At 43.4% G+C, this 7,016-nt stretch overlaps 1 long non-coding RNA gene across 1 annotated transcript; it reads right to left on the bottom strand.

The window, feature by feature from the left end:
* Positions 1-5,225: 5,225 nt before the first annotated feature.
* On the bottom strand, positions 5,226-5,981 carry Gm51474. The gene is made up of 2 exons (XR_003946732.1): positions 5,894-5,981; positions 5,226-5,447 (listed from the first exon to the last, which is right to left on the bottom strand). It is a non-coding gene; the product is annotated as a predicted gene, 51474 (long non-coding RNA).
* Between the last annotated feature and the right edge of the window lie 1,035 nt (positions 5,982-7,016).

Raw genomic sequence — 7,016 nt, 5'->3', positions numbered from 1 at the left:
CCATAGTTCCTACCTGGGCTGCTGGTGACCTGCTCATTCACTATTCCATTACAACCACCCTAGACTTTGGCAAGGACATGGGCAGATACATGCGAGAATAGGGCATTTGAAGAGAAGCCTGTTGATATCTGGGAGGTGGGGGTGCACTTTTCAGGTCAATTTTATCTATTTATTTACTGAAGCATGGATCTGTGTGTGTATGCTGCCTTTGTGAAGGACATTTCTTATATGAATAAGATTGTGTGTTCCTCTGTGTTCTGCTAAATGTAGGTATATGTGAGTGTGTGTGTCTGTGTGTGTGTGTGTCTGTGTGTCTGTGTGTGTGTGTGTGTGTGTGTGTCTGTGTGTGTCTGTGTGTGTCTGTGTGTGTACTAGGCTCTTAGTACTGGAATTACACAGGCATACCACCTCATCTGGCACATTTCATTCATTAAACTACATGTTTGGAAGCCAGCTATTGATCTCCTCAACATAGTTGAAATCCACTATGTGACTATAGTTAATTTACTCAACCCCTCTGTATTTCTGTTTACCAATAGGGGAAGGCAACAGACCTCCCCAAAGTATGAACACTATGTTAGATACTGCATGGAACCCACTAGATATCTTGGGCCAAAATGATGACCCAAGTTCAAAGCCAGATAACCCAGGTTTGCAGGAGCAAAATCCTGGTGTCATTTAAGTCCTTGATGGCACTGTGTCAAGATCAGGAAAGTACTGGTAAGGTGACTGAAAATCACCGTGTCTTTCTTTTCTTCCTCCTTGGTAACCAGATTTTAATCCTGATGTTGAGGTTATGTCCTGGAAAAGACAGGCATTGGCTGAATTTTGCAAGAATGGTGCTGCCTCCACTTTTAGGCATAATGTTTTGTACACTTTATAAAGTTTAATGTTAGGTTATTCAAATGCTTGTTTCTCTGCCTTCATTTCTTGTTCTGATGTGGGCACAGCATTGTAATGTTTATACCAAGAATCTCCTGTCTCAAACTTGTGTAACCAAATTGTACCATTAATTCTCTGCCTTGTGAATAAATGCTGATTACCCAGTGGCTGAGCAGAATAGACAATAGGGTGAGCAGTGCTTTGCTCCCTGGAATGTCAACCATCTGACCCTACCTGCCTTTGGGGGTTAGAGATTAGATGGAACAGAATCAACAGTTCATACTCCAGGAGAAGGTGAGAAGGCCACAAAAGCCTCTTAAGAACTCCACTACAGCGGTTCCTCAGAAAATTGGACATAGTACTACCGGAGGATCCAGCAATACCTCTCCTGGGCATATATCCAGAAGATCCCCCAACTGGTAAGAAGGACACATGCTCCACTATGTTCATAGCAGCCTTATTTATAATAGCCAGAAGCTGGAAAGAACCCAGATGCCCCTCAACAGAGGAATGGATACAGAAAATGTGGTACATCTACACAATGGAGTACTACTCAGCTATTAAAAAGAATGAATTTATGAAATTCCTAGCCAAATGGATGGACCTGGAGGGCATCATCCTGAGTGAGGTAACACATTCACAAAGGAACTCACACAATATGTACTCACTGATAAGTGGATATTAGCCCAAAACCTAGGATACCCAAGATATAAGATACAATTTCCTGAACACATGAAACTCAAGAAAAATGAAGACTGAAGTGTGGACACCATGCCCCTCCTAGAAGTGGGAACAAAACACCCTTGGAAGGAGTTACAGAGACAAAGTTTGGAGCTGAGATGAAAGGATGGACCATGTAGAGACTGCCTTATCCAGGGATCCACCCCATAATCAGCATCCAAACGCTGACACCATTGCATACACTAGCAAGATTTTATGGAAAGGACCCAGATGTAGCTGTCTCTTGTGAGACTATGCTGGGGCCTAGCAAACACAGAAGTGGATGCCCACAGTCAGCTAATGGATGGATCACAGGGCTCCCAATGGAGGAGCTAGAGAAAGTACCCAAGGAGCTAAAGGGATCTGCAACCCTATAGGTGGAACAACATTATGAACTAACCAGTACCCCGGAGCTCTTGACTCTAGCTGCATATGTATCAAAAGATGGCCTAGTCGGCCATCACTGGAAAGAGAGGCCCATTGGACACGCAAGCTTTATATGCCCCAGTACAGGGGAACGCCAGGGCCAAAAAGGGGGAGTGGGTGGGTAGTGGAGTGGGGGGTGGGTGGGTATGGGGGACTTTTGGTATAGCATTGGAAATGTAAATGAGCTAAATACCTAATAAAAATGGAAAAAAAAAACCACAGCAGACATTTCTGAGGAATGACACTTGAGGCTGGCCTCTGTTCTGTTTCACACAGGTGTGCACCAGCACACATATGGACACTTACACATACACACTAAATTTTACAAACACATATTTTAACATCTTCCCTTTAAGGATAATTATTTGCAGCTCTTATTCACTGCAAAATCCCAAATGGTAACAGGCACCCTGAGTCTCAGACTGTGGTCTCTAAACACCATTTCCCAGTATAAAAGGTAGGGTGTGGGTATAGGGTAAGAAATATACAAGGCAAACTGGAAAACCTTAAGCCAGGAAGAAGGTGTGAAAGGCTGATGAGGCCTCACACACCCAATGGCCACCACCAGACATGTCTATTCAACAGGGTGAGAACGTTTTAGTAATGACAAATAATGGGATAGGGCTGAGCAGATGGCTCTGTCATGCAAGTTCAAGGACCTGAGATAGAGGGCCCTTAGACCGTACATAAAAATGTCAAGCATGGTGATGTGTGTTTGTGATCCCAGTGCTGGACAGGTGGATACATGTGGATCCTTGGGGGCCCACTGGGCAGCCAGCCTTTCGATTGGTGACCTCCAGGTAAAAGTGAAAAGTAAGCAAGATGGAGGATGAGTGAGGAAGACACAAAGGTGACATCTGACCTCCACACACATGTGCATGAGCACCCACACACACACATGCATGTCCTACCACCCCCCAGATGCCCTGTCTCAGAAATATTGATGTGCAATGAATCTCCCAAACCCACCATCGTCGGTGTGAGGTCAGATGTACCCACTCGTGGAGGAATGTTGCATGTGCAGTATTGACTGGGATGCATTCTTACCTGAAAGAGTTAGATCCAGAGTCTCATCAAGAGTCTAGACCAGTGGTTCTCAGCCTTCCTGATGCTGTGACCCTTTAATACAGTTCCTCATGTCGCCATGACCCACAACCATCAAATTATTTAAAAAAAAAAAAAAGAACTCCACTACAAGTTCACTCATTAACCCTTGGGAGGGTGAGGGCATGATTTATAACCTCCACCCACATCTCATTGGTCCCAAGTAGGCATCTCTTTCAAGTAGCAGTTCCCAATTAGCTGGCATTGTCTGAGTCACCAATCTTTGAACTCTTGATCCATCTTCAGTTAGGTCCTCATGCAGGAGTTGCCTCCAAGACTGCACAGCCTCCAATGTTTAGGTGTAAGCAGCCACCACCCTTCTTCCTATATTTCTACCCTTTTGTTTTCAGATTTTGGAAGCCTACTGGGAGCCAGAGTGCCATTGCCTCAACATTGTTGACCCATCTCAGAGGATTCCCAGTATACTGGACTGTACTTGTTTTTAGATGTTCTGTCTTCCAGGATGTTACCCTTCATTGACTACCAGCCCTCAAAGAGAAATTACTCCAGAGGCATGTCACACAAGCGGGAAATGAGGGACAGCCTACATGGTAGTCTCATGAATCTCTGAAATCCAGGCTTTGATCACTTCCTTGGGGTTTGTGGGGGCACAATCAAGAAGGTTGACTTATTTACAGAGTGCTACCTAGAAATATTCTGTGCAAGACACTTAGACAGAATAATTTTTAGTATAACAATTCCTCCCATCATAGGATAATTGGCTATCCATGAGGTGTCAAACAACCTCTTAATATTTTTCTATCTTTTACCAAGAACCCGGCATCCAGGGAGAGCACAAATTCCCTCATTACACTGAAGATGGCTATGTTCTCCATTACCAGCACAGAATAGTTAAGGAATTTGTCTGACTAGGTACCTTTAAGATATCGAGTCAACTGTTGTCATGCTTCAGTGACATTTTGTATGTAGAAAGGGTTTAGGCAGAGTTAGTGAAACCTCGGGTGTCAGGCCAATAAAGATATGTCTCTACCAAGGGTCAACTCTTCTGTCAGTAACTCAATCTGATGTTTTAAAATGTTGATTGATTGATAAAGATGTTGAGTTAGTATCTCCTGGGCCTGACTCAGAGATTACAGCCTTGACAGTCTCCACTCTTGTGGCTCTCTGAGTCAAGGCTACAGCAGCTGTTGTCACCCAGGCAATGCCTGAAAAGATGGCCACAATAATGGCAGCTATAATTCCAAAATCCCTCTTTTCTCCAATGTTTGGCTTTTAAGTGAGTCTGGGCCATCAGAGAGACAGCATAGAAGTGAGTGGTATTTACCACAGGCACCCATATGGTGGCTGATTTCCTTATCAAGATGGCCTTTGTAATATATCTTATCAGCACACCGTCAGGAGAAACTTTTTCAGTAAAGTAGTTAAGACTCTCCTGATAATGGAGGTATGGGTGACTAGACAGATAATTTGAGGTCAGACACATACTAGGGTGGCTTTCCAGCCAATGTGGCAGCCAATCACCAGGGTTTTCCCAGTCCACATTTTCATTGATCACTTTACATGTAAAAAAACAATCCCTTTAAGAAGACAGCCATATTTTATGAGTGAGTGGCTATAAATCAAGATCAGTACAGGGGTCATATAAATCCCAATTGCTCATGATGAGTCATATCAGAATCAAATTGGATCCATGTTAACATAGGGAGTAATGTTGGAAGGATCATGTGAGGTAAACCTCCACAAGCCAAGTGTAACTTTAGATAACAATATTGGGTAGTGCCTAGTGACTCTGAAACCTAGTAGAGGCTGGCAGTGTTTATTCCCAGGGATAGGAAGTTCCACAATTCTGGGCACATGAGAGACCCTTGTACAGTGAGGCAGGAGTGGATGTGATATGCTTGGGGGATCCCTCGGAAATTTGTAATCAGTAAGGTGGATGTGAATTTCCAAGCCTAACATGGTGGCATAGGTTGGATTTCCATGAAAGCCCCCTGTAGTCATATTGTGTGGTTGGATACAAGGGCCAACAGAGAACACATTGGTGATAAAGCAGAGACTTTCCTCCTTGTACCACATACCTTCGAGTCATCTTGCTAATGACTAAGTCGAAGAAGAGTAAACCAAAACTCTCATTGGAAAAGAAAAGAACAATGTAGGCTGGGGGTTAAATGACACAGGCAAAGGAAGGGAGCAGGGGTACCAAAACCCAGAGCTTATCGGCTGTCACAGGCTGAAGAAAAATAACCACAGAAAGTTCATTACATCTACAGGTCCTCTCTTGACTCATTCATCACCCACTCGTCCATAGCCAGATGAATATTTCTACAGGGCACTCATATTGGTGCAGTTGCATCCTGGGAGAAAACAAAAACATAACTTTACCCCCTTGTCAAAAGTGGAGAGGGCTGATACTATTGAGAATTTATTGGGTCCCACCATCTGACCAATAGGAGGAAAATGTCCCTCAGCAAAAATGCCCAATGATTGTAAACAGGGCTCAGATCTTTCTCATTGAAGGAGGGAGAATTCACATGAAACAGGACTTCCAACAATGGTAGGTATGGATCTCTTTAGGATTCCAGGGAACACACCAAAGGAGTGACTGATCCTCCATGTGTATAAGAAGGTCCTGAACTGCTGAAATAAGTAGGCAGGTTCATTGTCAGTCTTCAGTGCCCAGGGCACTCCCATTAATAGTATAGCTGATTACATGGCCTTGATAGTATGAGAGGCCTTTTCACCTTCCATGCCCACAGCATATAAAAAGGTCAAGCAAATATCTACCACAACATGTACATACCTAAGATTACCAAAGGCTAGGTAATGGGTGACATCCATTTGCCAGATTGCATTACGAAGCAGACCTGTAGGGTTAATTCCGGATCAGCCAAGAGGCCCCAATGGCAAAAGAGGTGCCCACATTGCACAAGAGCATGCAACATGTTTACATTGCAACACAGGCAGTTCAGCCAGGAACTTACGTAAATTTTGAGGGGAAAGGTGAAATTGTTGGTATAACATTCTGGCTTATTCTAGCAACTCCATATCTACAGCCATAATCAGGGCATCAGTTCTCTCATTACCTTCTGCTAATATGCCAGGCAGTTTAGATTATGATCTAATGTGTGAGATGAACCATTGATATGCCCTATTCTCAAGAGCCTTCTGAATAGATCACATGCATACATGCACAGGGCTATCTTGATTTTTAATATAGAAGGACAAGGTACAACAGCCTGTATTGCATATTGACTGACTGAAAAAATATTGACTGGCTCCTGTTGGCAACACTGAAAAGTTTTCAGGATACTAAATTATTAACCTAGTTGCACTGAGCCAGGATTCGGGAGAATGTGAGTTGTGTCTTCCCTCCACCCATGTCTTTAGATAATAACTCCATATGTGGCTATATTAACATCAGAAAGAACCATATTTAACTTGGGAATGGGGTGAGAGTTATGTATGCTATGGGGTTTAACTGTTATTGGCAGCTGAGAGAGAGCAGAAAGATGCTTGTCTGGTGGCAGGTGATTATCCAACGAGCTTGAGAACCCCACCAGTATTTGAAAACTGATGGAATCTTCCCCTAATGATTAAGAATATTGAAGGGTGAATAGTAGGATTATTTTGTTTGGTTCCCTATTATAAGTTCTTCATTCTAAGCCTCTCACCTTAAGGAAAAGGTAGAAGACAATCTCAAACATGAGGAGACCTTAAGTAAATCAGAGTGGGCCGGGTCAAGCACATGAGGGGCACATTCTGCCATACCACATTAAGACCCTCTCAAGGGACAAGAATTATAGGCTGGAGGGGTTTCTTTGGATCAGGCCTTTACAGAGCTGATAAAAAAGGAGTGCTATAACTTTGGTTGAGGGTTGCTAGCCTGAGATGTTAGTTTAACCATGGTGTCGAGGATGCTAGGC

Source organism: Mus musculus, chromosome 7, assembly GCF_000001635.26.
Source record: "Mus musculus strain C57BL/6J chromosome 7, GRCm38.p6 C57BL/6J".
Lineage (NCBI taxonomy): Eukaryota > Metazoa > Chordata > Mammalia > Rodentia > Muridae > Mus > Mus musculus.
This window is presented reverse-complemented; position numbering and strand designations above follow the sequence as displayed.